This window comes from Tamandua tetradactyla, chromosome 10, assembly GCF_023851605.1.
Source record: "Tamandua tetradactyla isolate mTamTet1 chromosome 10, mTamTet1.pri, whole genome shotgun sequence".
In the NCBI taxonomy this organism is placed as follows: Eukaryota; Metazoa; Chordata; class Mammalia; order Pilosa; family Myrmecophagidae; genus Tamandua; species Tamandua tetradactyla.
This window is the reverse complement of record NC_135336.1, coordinates 5,817,470-5,835,297: the sequence shown is the minus strand read 5'-3', so window position 1 is coordinate 5,835,297 and position 17,828 is coordinate 5,817,470. Positions and strand designations below refer to the sequence as shown.

Here is a 17,828-nt window from a genome sequence, read left to right as displayed (position 1 = left end):
TAACTGAAAATAAACGTTGGTGGACATAAGTAAATCTAAACCCTAAATAACTAAAGAGAAAGCATCTGAAATCACTAAAACTATTTCACAGTAAAAATAACTAAAATTAAATAATTAAAAAACTTCCAAGGATTTTTTGATAGTCAAATAGGTAACTGTAAAAATAAATAACTCAGATTCAAATGTTCTAAGAAATGATCATAGTGATGAATACACACAACTATGTGGTGATACTGTGAGCCATTGATTGTACACCATGTATGGAATGTTTGCATGTTAAGAATGTTTGTATTTGTAAAAGTCGACTGTGATGATAAAAAAAAAAATTATTCCTTTTAGCCTCCTATATTCTGGAGCAGCAAAAAGGAAAAATCTGAGAGGATCATATGGTAGCCCCTAACAAAGTCTGGGATCTGTCCTGTAACTACTTGTTGAAGAGTGCTTTGAAAACCACTGCCTTTTCTTTCTTTTCTCTGTATATATATATATATATATATATATATATATATATATATTTTATTATACAATTTAAAAAGTTAAAAAAGATATATAAATAAATAAATTGGGTAGATGGAAATACGAGTGGTCAGTGAGAGGGAGGGGTAAGGGGTATGGTATATGTGAGTTTTTTTCTTTTTTCTTCTTCTGGAGTGATGCAAATGTTCAAAAAAATGATTACGGTGATGAATACACAAATATGTGATGATATTCTGAGCCATTGATTGTATACCATGTATGGAATATTTGTGTGTTAAGAATGTTTGCATGTTTTTATGTTGTTTAGTTTATAAAAATATTTTAGAAAGAACGTTTGTGTTTGTATATTGTTTTATCAATAGAAATATTAAATAAACAACTCAGAAACTCTAAATAAAAAGGCAGAACTATGAAAAATAACTCAGATATTAATAACTAAAAGTAAATAATTACAAATGCCTAAAGCTAATTAACTACAAATAAATAACTGAAGATGAATAGCTCAAAAACTAAATAACCTTGAAAATAAAATAACAGAATACAGGTAACTTCAAAGTTTTAAAATCAAATAACAAGAAAACGAATAAAAGTACATGGGAATTAACTTAAAAATAACTAATAAATCTAAACATTAAAAGCTAAATAAAATAACCCTAAAACTAATTTAAAAAGTAATAAATCTAAATGAAAGCATTTCATAAATTAACTTGGAAACCAACGAACCAACCCTGTCTGAAACTAGCCAACACTAGAATTAGGCAACACAAGCAGCACATGAGTAGTGCCGGGATTCTGGTAAAAAACAAAAACAAAGCCTGTGCCTCCTCTGGGTCTGAGTGGGCCACGGCTCGCCCAAGGCTAAGTGGCTCTCAACCGACTTTCGTCATCGTCCTCCCCACACCACCCCCACCCCTCGAGAAATCTGGCCATATCTTCAGATACTTTTGGTTGTCACAACTTCGGGGGTGGGTGTTGCTGACATCTACTGGTAGAGGCAAGGGATGCTTGCTAAACATCCTACCGTGCACACGGCAGCCCTCTACCGCAAAGAATTATATGGGCCAAAATGTCAAAAGGGCCAACTTTGCAAAGCCAGGGTCTCCGCTGGCCTCTGCAGGCGTTCAGGGCAGCTCAGAGGACTCCGTAGGCAGGAGGGGGCTCCGCGGGTGGGAGGTGGGCGGACACCCAGAGCGCTCTTTGACCTCCCCCAGGCGGCTCCGGGTGACCCCCGTCCAAGGGCGGCACATTCGCAGGCTCCGAGGCTCTTTGGGGCTTTCTGCTGCACGGTGGGCGGTGACGCTCAGCCCCCACTGCAACCTCCCCAGGGAACAGAGATCGAGTGGGGCTCCCGAGCCAAAGACTGAGTGCAGAGCAGCTCCGGGAGGTCGCAGGAACTAGCGTCAGTTCTCCGGGGAAGAGGCCCTCTGGAAGCCTTGGTTCTTGGGCACTGCTTTCTCCTGGAAACTAGTCGTGTCCCCTGCAGAGGCAACCGCTGGAGGCCCCACGGAGCTCCGCGGTTTTGTTTGTTGCCCTGACATTCCAAAACAAAAGTCAGAGAAACAGTGAATAACAAATTCGCTTATTCCTCCTTCTTTCACACTCACGTTTCCCCTTCATCGCATTCTTCTTTTCCTGACTGGACGTTTTCTCCCATCTCCAGGGGAACAGATTTGGAGCAACAGATTTCATAATTGTTGTCCAACTGGCAAAGTCCCGAGAGTTGGAAGAGGGGAAAATGGGACACCCTAGAGGGGGTGGAGGTTGTAGGGTATCCGCGTGGCCCACAAGGTGATCCCTTGACAGCTCCCAACTCGGGGTCCACAGCAGGAGCCTACTACTTCTGCCCAGCACCCAGCACATTGGGAAGGAAATGAGGGATCTGGGGCTGGGCTGGGAGGGTCTAAATGCTGTTTGAAGACCCATGACCTTCCTGGACTAGAAAGGTCCTTATGGGTGAGAATCATGAAAGGGAGGGAATGGGAGAGAGGAAGAAGCAGGAGGAGCTTATGAATAGGAGTGAGTGAGAATACGATGGAGATAAGGAAATAAATTACACTCAGAGCACTGCTCTCCTGTTCCATATCTTCTGCACCTTTGCCCTCTTCAAAGGCTTCTGAAAAGATGAACTCCCTGCTGGAGCAGACTTGGAGAAAGAAAGAAGAAATTGGGCCTCTGCAGGGTGGAAGGACTGGTCCCTCATGCCAAGGGCAGGCTGTCCTCAGGCCTGCTTCTGCCTGCCTCTGAGCTTACTTCCCCCAGGGCCTCAGCTGCTTCACCTGGATTATGAGCGGTGGATGGGTCTGTGAGCTCCACATTCTCTTTCCCAGCCCTGAAACTCTGCAACTGGATGTTCAAGATCTCATACCGCCCTGTTCCTCCAAGGAAATGTTTTTTGATGCTTTACCACTTTGCTGCCTCCTTTTCTTCCTTCCCACTCTCCCTCTTTCCTTCTCATCATCCTCCCTTCTTTGCCTGCTTTTTCCTCCTTACTCCTGTTTCCTGTCTCCTTGGCCGCCTTTAACAAATGTCATTGCTCTCCCCATGGAACAATTGGAGGTACAAGCAGGTATGCTCTGCCTCTCTCTCTCCAATGAATCAATTAATTAACCAATCAATTACATCTATTACACAGCGAGTCTATGCTGGTTTAGATACAATCAAATATTGAGCAACTGACAGTTTTGTGCTGGGTGTGATATTAGGCATTGGTCAAACTTAAAGCCTCACAGCTACCCTTTCAAGGTCTTACCCCACATAACAGAAGAGGAAACTGAGATAAGAGAGGTCTAATCACTCAGCCAAGATACCTTAGGCTGTAAGCACTGCAGCTGAATTCTACACCGTTCTGGCCCTAACCACCATACTCTAGAAAAGACCTGGCCTCTGCCTTCATACCACTCACAAATCATGTTGAGGAGATAAGCCATCTGCGAAAAAGGATCCAACATAAGGTGGCACCAGACAGAGGGTCAGCTGAGTACTTAATCTCGTAAGAGGATGAAGACATGGGTGAAGGCCTGTGAGTGAGCAACCGAGAGAGCCTCCTCCCTGACTAAAGCACAAGGGCCATGGCCTCAGTGTCGCTGACAGTGCCTGGGCTGCGGAACCCCAGGTTGTCGGAGGAAGGGGGAGGGAGGTTGTGCGGGCAGGGCTCTGAGACTTCCATCAGCCTGAGGTGGGCAGCGCTGGAGGGCAGAAAGGGCAAATGGCACCTTGGGTCAACGCTCTGCCCATATTCCTGTGCGGGAGAAGCATGGGCTGGGGGCTGGAGGCTTCAGGCAGTGCACAGATGGGGTGAGGGCTCTCAAATAGTTGGTGAGGGCTGATGGAGTTATTTTAGGAGTCATCTAGAACATTCTTTGTCTCCAGGTAAGTATTTGCCTGAGCTTGGATAGAGAAAACCCCTCCAAGCCCTGCCACAACCTGGAATCTGCTTCCTGATTGTTGGACTTTTCAGTGCGGCCTCTGACAGAGAAAGGGAAGAATCACCTCAGAGAGTCACAAGGCAGACACAGCGGTCTCCTCGGCTCACCGTGCCACAGGTCAGTGGGAGATGCCTGGGCACCACGGGGGCCACCTAGTTTAGCCTTGAGCAGGGTTTTCCTAAGGTTTTAAAATAAGATAAACATTTTACAGCTTGGAACTGTAGACAACCCATGCAGACACACATATTAAAACAATTTTATGCAGCAATGAATACCTTTACTATGAGAGATGTCCTTCAATATTTTCTATATTATTATTTAATTTTTTAAAAATTGTTGGTCCACTCCAAAGGACATATATTATAAGATTCCACTTACATGAAATATCTTGAATAAACAAATTCATAGAGACAGAAAGTTGTTTACTAGGGGCTAAGGAGAGGGGGAATGGGGAGTTATTGCTTAATGGGTATAGAATTTCCGTGTTGGGGTGATGAAAAAGTTTTGGATGGTGGTGATGGTCATACAATATTGTGAATTTATGTGATTGCATTGTACACGTAAAAATGGTTAAATGGCAAATTTCATGGTATATATATATTACCATGATAAAAATTTTTTTTAAATGCTAGTTCACTTCAGGGATAAAAGTCTCCCTGGCAGTGTGGGAGATGACTCTCAGGGATGAGTCTGGCTTTGGCACCACAGGATCAACAATTCCATCCTGACCAAAAGGGGAAAAAGAAGTGCAACAAATAAGGTATCAGCGGCTAAGAGAGTTCAATAGAGTCAAGAGGCTACTCTGGAGGTCACTCTTATGTTAGACATTGCTACTTACCGTAACTTGCCAAACCCCAACCAAAACCATTCCTGCCCATCCTAAAGAACACCTAATGCATTTTATAAGATTCTACAAAGGTTCCATGCAATAGGGTAACTTTCCAGAAACTACAACCTCCAGATGGGTCCCTGGACCAGATAAGTCCTGAACTGGAGAAGGGCCAGCCCTTCTAGAACATTAGCTAGTTTCACCCCTATCCTGTAATATCGACAGCCCTTTCTGACATGAAAAAGTTAGAGGTGATGGTGGAGTTATACAGAGAAAGTAGGGTTTAACAAATGAATATGATTGTTGAATCATGATATTGTATTTCTTTTGTCTCCAGTATCTTAGAGCAGCTAGAAGTAAAAACCTAAAATTGTGGAATTGTAACCCATACCAAACTCTAAAATCTGTTGTACAATTAATTGTTGCGATGTACTTTGAAATTTTTTTTTGTATATATGTTATTTTTTTACAAAAAAGTTGATTGTGATGATAAATGCATGGCTATATCATATTGTAAACCATTGATGGTACACTTTGGACAATTACATGACATGTGACTATTTAGTATATATCAATAAAAAGCAAATAACTTTTTATTTTTGTAAAAAACAATTTAAAAAATGTTCTTTCCTATCCTTAAAATGAATAATTTCTGATACAGAATCAGACAATAAATCCCAAATGCAAATATTTGGTTAGTATTATTCAAAAGTGTCAGTTTTACCTAGTTGAACCTAATAGATGGAATAGCCGATCTTTCCCACCAATTAGATCACATAAGTAAAATATAACATTGAATTATTTTGATAAAATGGAGCTCATAAAAAATGGCTGACACCTTCTTAATAGCTTATAACAGTTTTTTTTATTGTGATAAAAAGATAAATCTCATGGATCTGTTTATATCAGAGAACTTAAGATATTGTAATGATATATACATTGACTTTTATTTGAAATATTGGGCATTAGCAAGGCAGTGGAGTTATTAAATGCACAAGTTAGCATGTGATATATCAGTATCAAATGGGATTAGGAGATGGGATCCTCAGATTCTAGCCTCACTCCTACTCTGACCGTTTGATCTTAGGGAAGTTCTTTTGCCTCTGTTTCTTTGTGTTGTTTCGTTGTTGTTGTTGTTGTTTTTCATTTTAAAATGAGACAGGTCATGCCTTTCTAAGTGTTTCCTTCCCAATCTATGATTTAAATAAAAGTTTACAAAAAAAAAATGTTGGTTCGGATTTAATGAATTGACCTTATGACCTTCTAGTGGGTTAAAACCCACAGTTGGAAAACACCATTGTAGGGCAGGGCGGAGGGAGAGGGACCAAATGAAGAAAAGCGGAAGGGAAGTGATCGGACAAGGGAGAGAAAGGTTGAAAGAAGATGATCATGAGAGAGGATAGAAGAGATAAGGAGTTTTGTGGGAGGCCCTGGGCATAGTCAGGATTTGCTCATGGTGGGCCACAGGCATTAGTTTTTCATCTCTATAGTGGACATAATTTTATCTATTTTGTACTGTTAGCAAAATGTGTAGCAAAAAAGTGCCTATGGGGTTTGTTCATGTGAAACTGATCCCCACAAAGGATAGGCTAAGCCTGCTTAATATTAGGCCTAAGAGCCACCCCCAGAGAACCTCTTGTTGCTCAGATGTAGTCTCTTTCTCTCAGCCAACATGACAAGCAAACTCATTGCCCTCCCCTTCTCTACGTAGGACATGACTCCCGGGGGTGTGGACCTTCCTAACAATGTGGGACAGAAATCCTAGAAGGAGCTGGGACTCAGCATCAAGGGATTGAGAAAGCCTTCCCGACCAAAAGGGGGAAGAGTGAAATGAGACAAAATTAAGTGTCAATGGCTGAGAGATTTCAAATAGAATTGAGAGGTTATCCTGGAGGCTATTCTTATGCATTATATAGATATCACCTTTATAGTTAAGGTGTATTGGAGAGGCTGGAGGGGAGTGCCTGAAAATATAGAGCTGTGTTCCAGTAGCCATGTTTCTTTTTTAATTAATTTAAAAAAATTTTTTAAAATATAACAACGAACAAATGCAAACATTATTATTATTATTATTATTATTATTATTTTGCATGGGCAGGCACTGGGAATCGAACTCGGGTCTCCGGCATGGCAGGCAGGAACTCTGCCTGCTGAGCCACCATGGCCCACCCCAAATGCAAACATTCCTAACTTATGATCATTCCGTTCTACATATAATCAGTAATTCACAATATCATCACATAGTTACATATTCATCATCATGATCATTTTTTAGAACATTTGAAGAAAATGTTCTAAATTTCTTCAGAAAAAGAAATAAAAAGACAACAGAAAAAAATTCATACATACCATACCGCTTACCCCTCCCTGTTCCAGTAGCCATGTTTCTTGAAGATGATTGTATAATGATACAGCTTTCTCAATGTGACTGTGATTGTGAAAACCTTGTGTCTGATTCTCCTACTATCTACGGTATGGACAGATGAGTAAAACATATGGATTAAAAAAAAAATAGTGCCTGGGGGGGTGTGAGGGTAGTTCAAGGGTGGAATTCTCACCTACTATGCAGGAGACCCAGGTTCGATTCCTGGCCCATGTAGTTCCCCAAACAAACAAACAAGCAAAAAGCAAACAAAGAAACAAAACAAAACAAAACAATTCAACAAATGGTGCTGCAACAATGGGATATTCACATGGAAAAAGAATGAAATGTGACCCCACCATACAGCGTACAAAAAAATAAGAACAATGTTTGGCATAGCATAGAAGTTCAGTAAATAGCACCTGCCATTATTACTGTTAATAGTATTAATAGGAGCAAATAAAGGGTCTCAGAAAGGAACTGGCCAGTTCAGGTATGACTTTATACTAGACAAAGCAGAAATCTTTTTAGACAACTAATGGAATGACCTTAGGAACAGAAATAGGGAAACAAATGCAAATATATACCATGAGAAAACGAAATCAAGCACATAGGCTCTTGATAAATATTCATCTTGGCTACACCAACATTTAAAACTTGTATACTTTGTGAAAAGTAAATGGGGTGATTTTATTCCCCACTGATTTCCCCCTGTATTTTGAGAAAGACATAATCCTCAAGGGCTCTGGGACACTCCCCAACCAAATACCAAAATAAACAAAAGAAGTGATAGATAGAGATGATAATATAAATGGGAAAGGTTAGCCATAAAAATTCATGGTGCTAAGAACTCAGGAACATTATCTCTTACCTCTCTTACCTTCCTAGATCATAGTTTGTTAAATATGAATATTTTGGACTTCCGGGCCAAGATGGCAGCTTAACAATATGTGCATTTTAGTTCATCCTCCAGAAAAACTACTAAATAATCTGAAACAGTACAGAACAGCTCCTGGGCCACGTCACCGGACACACAGCGTACCCCAGTCTGGACCAGCTGGACCGGCTGCAAGCCCCCCCAAAACCGTGAGTTCCCCAAGCCCTGGTAGCTGGCGCCCCTCCCCCAGAGGCTGCTTCCCAGAGGGGAAAGGAAAGGATTTTACCAGCAGCAGGGCCTGAACCCAACTAAACACCAATTGTAGAATTAATTAACAAGTTCTGACTGTTGGAAATGGGCCCCCAGCTCAGGTGAACCTGGTCAAAGTGGAAGCTGCTCACTTTTGTCCCAGAGCCGAGGGGGCAGGGCTGATGGAGAAAGAAAAAAAAAAAAAGGGAAACAGAGGTTTTTCTGGCTGTGTTTCTACAAAGGCTTGACTGCCTCTGGATTCAGCGGCAGGACTTCTTGGGCTGTGGCTCCCTCAGACATAGGCAGAAACAAGGTTGAGAGCTTGTCTGGAGCCTTTGCCTTCCCCAGTGGAGGGGGGAAGCCCAGCTCAGGTGGAGTCCCTCCCTCGGGGAATTCAGACCCCAGGGCTTGGTAATTTGAAGCCATTAAAACCAGCCTGCAACCTCTCCTCCATCTCCACCATGCCACCAGCAGGGAGAGTCTGCCAAAGTTAAAAGTACCGTATCATCTTATGCTGGTGGGACCCGCAGGCAGACAAGTGCCACATACTGGGCAGGATAAGAAAAACAGAGTCCAGAGACTTCACAGGAAAGTCTTCCAACCTGCTGGGTCTCACCTTTGGGGAAAACCAACACAGATGACTCTTTCCTCCTGATAGGAGGCCAGTTTGGTCTGGGAAAATCTGGCTGGGCTCTATAATACTTAAGTAGACCCTCCTAAGTGTGGGGGTAAAAAGGCACCATACAAGCAGGGCAAGAAACAAGAAAACAAGAACTGAAAATTTATCCTCTGTTAAACAAAACCTAAGCTAGAGGTCCAGATAAAGCTGAACTGAATGTCAAAGAATAGATAGACAACAAATTCATCCAGCAAGAAAACTCTAGGTAAAAGAAGTAAAAACAATCTCCAGAATAAACTAATTAAGGTAATTAAATGCCTAGGCGCCAGCAAAAAATAACAAATCACACTAGGAAAATTGAAGATATGGCCCAGTCAAAGGAACAAACAAACAATTCAAATGAGATACAGGAGCTGAAACAATTAATTCAGAATATACGAACAGATGTGGAAAACCTCATCAAAAACCAAATCAATGAATTGAAGGAGGATATAAAGAAGGCAAGGAATGAACAAAAAGAAGAAATCGAAAGTCTGAAAAAACTAATCACAGAACTTATGGGAATGAAAGGCAATGTAGAAGAGATGAAAAAAACAATGGAAACCTACAATGGTAGATTTCAAGAGACAGAACATAGGATTGGTGAACTGGAGGATGGAACATCTGAAATCCAACAAGAAACAGAAACTATAGGGAAAAAAATGGGAAAATATGAGTAGGGACTCAGGGAATTGAAGGACAACATGAAGCACACAAATAAACATGTTGTGGGTGTCCCAGAAGGAGAAGAGAAGGGAAAGGAAGAGAAAAACTAATGGAGGAAATTATCACTGAAAATTTCCCAACTCTTATGAAAGACTTAAAATTACAGATCCAAGAAGTACAGCGTACCTCACAGAGAATAGATCCAAATAGAAGTACTCCAAGACATCTACTAACAGTATGTCAGAGGTCAAAGAGAAAGAGGAAATCTTGAAAGCAGCAAGAGAAAAGCAATCCATCACATACAAGGGAAGCCCAATAAGACTATGCGTAGATTTCTCAGCAGAAACCATGGAGGTAAGAAGACGGTGGAATGTATATTTAAATTATTAAAAGAGAAAAACTGCCAACCAAGAATTCTATAGCCAGCAAAATTGTCCTTCAAAAATGAGGGAGAAATTAAAACACTTTCAGACAAAAAATCACTGGGAGAATTTGTGACCAAGACACCAGCTCTGCAAGAAATACTAAAGGGAGCACTAGAGACAGACATAAAAAGACAGAAGAGAGAGGTGTGGAGAAGAGTGTAGAAAGGAAGACTATGAGTAAAGGTAAAAAGAAGGAAAATTAGATATGACATTGACATATAAAATCCAGAAGGCAAAATAGTAGAAGAAAGTACTACCCATGCAGTAATAACACTAAATGTTTATGGATTAAAACTCCCTAATCAAAAGACATAGACTGGCAGAATGGATTAAAAAACAGGACCTATCTATATGTTGCCTCTACTCAAAGGACATGAGGGCAAGGACACAAATGGACATTTGCACATCAATGTTTATAGCAGCATTATTTACAATTTCCAAGAGATGGAAACAGCTAAAATGTTTATCAATGAATGGGTGGCTAAACAAACTGTGGCATATACATACAACAGAATATTATGCAGCTGTAAGACAGAATACAGATATGAAGTATGTAACAACATGGATGGAACTTAAGGACCTTATGCTGAGTAAGATTTGCCAAAAACAAAAGGACAACTACTGTATGGTCTCATTGATATGAACTGACATTAGTGAACAAACTTGGAATATTTCGTTGGTGACAGAGATGATCAGGAGATAGAAATAGGGTAAGATACTGGGTAATTGGAGCTGAAGGGATACAGATTGTGCAACAGGACTGAATATAAAAACTCAGAAGTGGATAGCACAATACTACCTAACTGTAATACAATTATGTTAAAACACTGAATGAAGTTGAATGTGAGAATGGTAGAGGGAGGATGGCTGGAGGCATAAATGAAATCACAAAGAAAAATAGACAATAAAGATTGAGATGGTATAATCTAGGAATGCCTAGAGTGTATAATGATAGTGACTAAATGTACAAATTTAAAAAATGTTTTTGCATGAGGAAGAACAAAGGAATATCATTACTGCAGGGTGCTGAAAATTGATGGTAATTAATATTTTAAAATTTTAACTTATGTGTGAGACTAAAGCAAAAAATGTTTATTTGGTACAAAATTTGTATTTTGACTAGTGCATGTCCTAATATAACTTATGTAGATAGTTGGTTGAACAACATAAGTACATGGAACCTTGAGTAGGACATGAGATTTTGTTGGTTTGTCCAGAGTGATGCCGTGATGAATCCCAGAGTGATTTGATCAGTGAGTGGAAAAGTATTTGCAAAGTCCCCTTCAGATAATGGTGAGAATGGGGGAAAATTCAACCCCCCCCTAGTTGAATTCTTGATATTCTCACAAGCAGTGTGGACAACTAAAGCTATAGGCTGAGCCCCCAGTCTTGGGGTTTGTTCATATGAAACTTAACCCCACAAAGGATAGGTCAAGTCTACTTAAAACTAGGCCTAAGAGTCACCTCCAAGAGAGCCTCTTTTGTTGCTCAGATGTGGCCTCTCTCTCCAGCCAACACAACAAGCAGTCTCACCACCCTCCCCCTGTCTACGTAGAACATGACACCCAGGAGTGTGGACCTTCCTGGCAACGTGGGACAGAAATCCTAGAATGAGTGGAGACTCAGCATGAAGGGATTGAGAAAAATCCTAGAATGAGCTGAGACTCAGCATCAAGGGATTGAGAAAACCTCCTCAACCAAAAGGGGGAAGACTGAAAGGAGACCAAGTGTCAATGCCTCAGAGATTCCGAACAGAGTCGAGAGGCTATTCTGGAGGTTATTCTTATGCATTACGTAGATATCACCTTGTTATTCAAGATGTAATGGAGCGGCTGGAGGGAACTGCCTGAAAATGTAGAGCTGTTTTCCAGTAGCCATGTTTCTTGATGATGATTGTATAATGATATAGCTTTCACAGTGTGACTGTGTGATTGTGAAAACCTTGTATCTGATGCTCCTTTTATCTACCTTGTCAACAGATGAGTAGGACATATGGAATAAAAATAAATAATAGGGGGAACAAATGTTAAAATAAATTTAGTTTGAAATGCTAGTGATCAATGAAAGGGAGGGGTAAGGGGTATGGTATGTATAATTTTTTTTTCTGTTTTCATTTTATTTCTTTTTATGTTATCTTTTATTTCTTTTTCTGAATTGATGCAAATGTTCTGAGAAATGATCATGATGATGAATAAGCAACTATGTGATGATATTGTGAATTGCTGATTATATATGTAGAACGGAATGATCATAAAAAAAATATGAATGTTTTAGGGCTTAGTGTTTAGAATACTGTGTTATTTGGTTTATCAAGTTAAATTAATCTATTAAGAAGTTGACTCAATAAAGAGTCGAAATTATACTGATCAGAAAACACTTTTTTTGTTGTAAATATCAGACTGAAAACAAGATCCTGACAAGATAGTTTATTTTGCTCCAAATCTGTTTTTTCCCTTTTGGGCCACTAGATGGAGTAATGGGACCACCGTATATCCATCTACTTCAGCAGTAGATCTTTCCCTTTAGAATTTAAATAGTGAAACTGTATTTTAGTTTGGTTTCATTTTTCTCTCTCTCTTACTAGAAGAGAAAGGTAAATATTTGTTGTATAACTTAGGGATATTTATAACAGAAATGGAGTCATTTTCACTGGGGAAACTATAGATGCTTTAAAGAGCATCTCAAAATGGTTCAGCTGCTTTGGAAAACAGGCTGGCAGTTCCTCAAAGTATTTAACATAGAGTCACCATGTGACCCAGCAATTCCCCTCGTAGATATATACCCAAGAGAAATGAAAATTCTATCCTGAGATCCTCTATTTGTTCCTGTTAATCGCTAATCTATGTCAACCCAAAAACTCATACACAAACGTTAATGGCATTATTCATAATAGCCAGCAGGTGGAAACAACCCAAAGGTCCATCAAATGAAGAATGAATAAACAAAACTGACATATTCATCCAATGGAATATTCTCTGGCAAGTAAAAGGAATGAAGAACTGATACATAATATACCATAGATCAACCTTGCAAACATTATTCTAAGTGAAAAAAGCCAGTCACCACGGACCATACTGCACATAATTCCACTTATATGAAATGTCCAGAATAGGCAGATCTATAAAGCAAAAAGTAAATTAGTGGTTGCCTAGGGTTTGGGGCAGGACTGGAAGTAAACAGGGGAATGACTGCTAATGGATGCAGGATTTCTTTTTGGGGTGATGAAAATGTTTTAAAATCAACTGTGATGATCACTGCACAACTCTGTGAATACGCTAAAAACCATTGAGCTGGTGGGGAGGCCATTTTTTAAGTGGGTAAATTGTGTGGTATGTGCACCATATCTCAATAAAGCTTTTAAATATCTTAAAATTTAAACTAAAATTAAAAGAGAGCCTCTCAGTTCCCTGTCCAAAGCTTGAGCCCCAAGCGTCATCTTCTTCCTCTGGAGGAAAAATGGATAGTTCCAAAGTGCTAACATGAGTAAACATTTACCATGACCCAGGTGCAAGGAGTTCTTTGTCATTAAATCCTCATAGGTGTCAGCACCATATTGTAAAATAAAAGATTAAGTATTTAAGGCACATGAAGTTTAGGTAAATTGTTCAAAGGGACAGAACCTGGTTTGAGCCTGGATGTGTAAGTAAGCCCTTGTACTTAACCACTGTGCTACTGACAATGAAATAATTACTGCCTTGTGGTTAGTGTTAACTCACTGGGTTACTTTCTACCAAATCTGCCACGCTGGAGCATGAAAGGACGGTTCTCAGGATGAATGCAGGTTACTGGGCTGGATCAGGACCTTGTGTCAAGTTTTGCTTGATGAACCAGACATAATACACTTCAATTATTATGTCTCTAAAGTATGGATTGCCAGAGTTACTCATAATCACTGAGAGGGAATTGGTATCGCTCTCGTAAAAATAAAAAATACCTTGTAGCAAAGCTAAAAAATCAGTAATCAGTATGAATTCTCAAAGCATTTGATATTTCTTTTAAAGGAAAAAAAAGGTACATAACCCAGTAATTTTTGCATGCTACATAAAGAAGCTTATTTTAATATGAAGGAAAAATAAAAAGCACTGAAATTTAAGCCATTTAAATTTATTTCACATGAATACACATTTAAGTTCACAAGTATTAAAGGAACTAGGTCACAACACAGTAAGAATACTGTAAGTATTTCTTTAAATGTGTATATCTTGTTTTCTCAGAAGTTAAGAAAGTTTCTGCATTCCCTGGCTCACTTGGTCTTGAATTCTCACCTACATCTCGTGCCTATATTGCTGAATTCTCAATATGCACTGCTTGAAGGAAAAATCAAGAGAACTGGGACAGTGATAAGAATCACATTCTTATAGTGGTTTTGATATAGCTCCTGTCAGCATGGGAAATTTGGGGGAGTTTTGCTAAACTTCAGATAACACACAAAGGCCAGCAGAGATGTACCACCACATAAGATGTACCACCTTATGTCTCAAATGAGGACCTGAGCTTCTTCCTCCAGGGAGGTGGGAATGCCAAGGAAGCAAGATGGCAGGTCCCTGGTGGCAGTGGCCTCCTTCCCGTGTGAGTCGTAGAAGAGGATGGTGCCTGGGGGGTAACGTGGCTTAGCAGTCAGGAAGGCTGCCTCCCACCTGAAGGCCATGGCAGGCTCAGGCCTGACAATGCCCACAGCCTTCAGCCCCAAACAAGATGAAGCTGGGCCTCCTCAGGCTGCCTCACAGCCAAGCATTCCTCACCTGCCAAAGCCAGCGTTTCTCCTCCAGCAGGTGTGTGGCCTTACTCTCACCCACATAGACTCACCCACTATGAAACAAGCAGTTTTGACTTCAAGACAAGCTGTCTTGAAAGGCAAGGGCTTTGTCTTGTATCTTCAGCATCCCTGGCCATATGGCCGGCATGGTGTTAGGCACACAGCAGGTCCTTCATTTCCATTGCAGATTTGTCCCGAACTGGGACAGCTCAGGGTTCAGGTGAACTGACTGGTGGTCCTGAAGCTTGGGTCAAGTCCTTTGCTCAGCCACGAATTTAGTGCCAAAAGACACGACCGCAGTGACATGTGTGGCGGCCATTTTAATTTTCCATTTAGGCAGCAGGAGGACTAACTACAACGTTAGGTGTGCACGCCAGGGAGGAGCTACATTTGTTTGGAGTCTTCATCATTGGGATGCTTCCAAACTGCATATAATTCCTTACTGCCTTGTTTTTCCAATCAATATTTATATTCCTTGTGTTCCTGTTATGTGCAAGGATTATGGGGATTGTAAAGACATACAGCCCTACTGCCTTGGCCTTCAGGATCTGTTGAAAGGGCCAGCAAAACATTAAATGGATTCCATGTTTTCCACTACTAGCCAAAACCACTCTGACTCCCTAGCCAGATGCAGTGTTTGAGGAGAGCAACTCTCTCAGCTTCACAGTAGAGGAGGACAGCTGTAATGAATGGAAAGTCAAAAGCAAACTCAAGGTTTCCAAGAACTGAGTTCTATTATCACTATTGCATACAGCAATTGAACTCGGCTAATATATTTGTGCCTTGGAGAGATGCTCTTGGGGGCCTACTGTGATGAACAGATAAGAATATTTTATGGTCAGCGCATCCATTGCAAGGGGTTGAACATATCTGGGGTAACTTCTGGAGTGCTCCAATTGAGTTTTCCCTTGTGGACACTCCATATCCTCTCTATCTCCAAACTTGTTGATGATTTTAATTTGTTTTAAAAAAAATAAATGAATTTGTTGATCTAAAAAAAAAAAGAATCACATTCTTTATTCAGGTGTGAAAATAACAAGTTATGGTCTCAACTTCCATTTACAAGGAATGTCCTTCCATTTATTTAAGTCTTCTTTGATTTCTTTTGGAAGTTTTGGAAATTTCAATGTTTTGGAATTTTTAGTACAAGTCTTTTACATCCTTGGTTAGTATTATTTCAAATATTTAGTCTTTTAGTTGCTATTGTAATGGAACTTTTTCTGGATTACCTATTCATATTATATATCACTAGTGACACTACTGATTTTTTTTTCTGTATATTGTATGCCAGGGATCACATTTCATTCTTTTTCCATGTGAGTATCCCATTATTACAGCAGCATTTGTTGAATTTTTGTTGGTTTGCTAGCTTGCTTGTTTGTTTTTGGGAAGTGCAAGGGCTGGGAATTGAACCTGGGTCTCCCACATGGCAGGCAAGAATTCTACCACTGACCTACCCTTGCACCCCCAGACACTACTGATTTTTGTGCAGTAATCCAGTATACCACTGTTTTGCTGAATTCCTTTTTTAGCTCTAGTAGTCTTTTTGTAGATTTTTTTGAGATCTTCTATATATATGATCATGTCATCTGCAAATAGGGAAAGATTTACTTCTTCCTCCCCAATTTGGGTGCTATTTATTTCTTTTTCTTGCCAAGTGCTGGTCAGAACTTCCAGTACAATATTGAATAACAGTGGTCAGTGTGGGTATCTCCATCTCTTCCTGATCTTTGAGGGAAAGCTTTCAGCCATTCACAGTTGAGTATGATGTTAGCAGTGGGTTGTTCATATTTGCCCTTCATCACGTTGAGGAAGTTTCCTTCTATTCCAAGTTTTCTAAGTTTATTCTTAGCAAAAGGGTGCTGGATATTTTGTCACATGTTTTTTCTGTGTCAATTGAGATAATCATATTTTTATTTTTCTTTGTTTTATCAATGTGATATATTAAATTAGTTGGTTTTCTATGTCAAATCATCTTGATAAATCCCACTTCATCATGCTGTATAATCCTTTTAGTGTTATTGTATTCGGTTTGTTAGTATTTTGTTGAGAATTCTTGCATCTATAATTCATAAGGTATACTAGTCTGTAATTTTCTCTTCTTGTGGTATCTTTATCTGGCTTTGTTTCAGGGTGATGTTGGTCTTAAAAAAGGAGTTAAGGAGTGTTCTCTTCTCTTCAATTTTCTTAGAAGAGTTTGAGCAGAATCAGTGTTAATTCTTTCTAAAATGATTGGTAAAATTCACCAGTAAATACATCTGGTCCTGGGCTTTTCTTTTCTTTTTTGGTGAGGTGGGGGCAGGGTGGAAGGGTTTTGATTAAGGATTCAATCTGTTTACTAGTTACTGGTCTATTTAGATATTCTATTTTTTCTTGAGTCAGTGAAGATGATTTGTGTTTCTAGGAATTTGCTGATTTCATCTAGAGTATCTACTTTGGGGATACACTTATTCATAATACCGTTTTATAATTCTTTTTATTTCTGTGGAATCAATAATAAAGTCCCTCTTTTCATTTTTTATTTTAGATATTTGTGGGCCTCTCTCTTTTTTTTTTCTGTCATTTTAGCTAAAGTTTGATGATTTTATTTATCTTTTCTGTTTCAGTTTGTAAGCTGCCAGAATGTGATATATGAAATGGAACAGCTTTTAAAAAGGGGGATTTATTGAGTTGCAAGTTAACAGTTCTAAGGCCATGAAAATGTCCAAATTAAGGCAAGCCTATAAAAATGTCCAGTGAAGGCATCCAGGGAAAGATACTTTGGTTCAAGAAGGCTGTATTAGCTAGGGTTCTCTAGAGACACAGAATCAGCAGGAGATTTCCACAGATATAAAATTTATAAAAGTATCTCATGTAACCATGGGAATGTAGAGTCCAAGGTCTGTAGGGCAGGTTGCAAGCTGGTAACTCTGATAAAGTTCCTCAATGAACTCTCAGGAGAGGCTGTCTGGACAATCATGGGAATGGAACAGTCCAAAATCCGTAGGGCAGGTTGTGAAGCTAGTGACTCCAATGAAAGGTCTGGATGAACTCCACAGGAGAAGTTCACTAGCTGAAGCAGGAAGAGAGACCATCTCTTCAGAATCCTCCTTAACAGCCTTCCG

The 17,828-nt window shown here is 39.8% G+C and overlaps 1 long non-coding RNA gene across 2 annotated transcripts in view; it reads left to right on the top strand.

The window, feature by feature from the left end:
- The window catches only part of LOC143648189 (uncharacterized), a 115,011-nt gene extending 103,208 nt beyond the window's left edge, over positions 1–11,803 (top strand). The window contains exons 5-7 of one of the 2 annotated variants that reach the window (XR_013158430.1): positions 3,847–4,019; positions 8,055–8,179; positions 8,691–11,803. This is a non-coding gene — a long non-coding RNA (uncharacterized LOC143648189). Of the gene's footprint in view, positions 1–3,846; positions 4,020–8,054 lie in introns of both variants that reach the window. The other variant, XR_013158429.1, reaches the window with a different exon arrangement.
- The last annotated feature ends 6,025 nt before the right edge of the window (positions 11,804–17,828 follow it).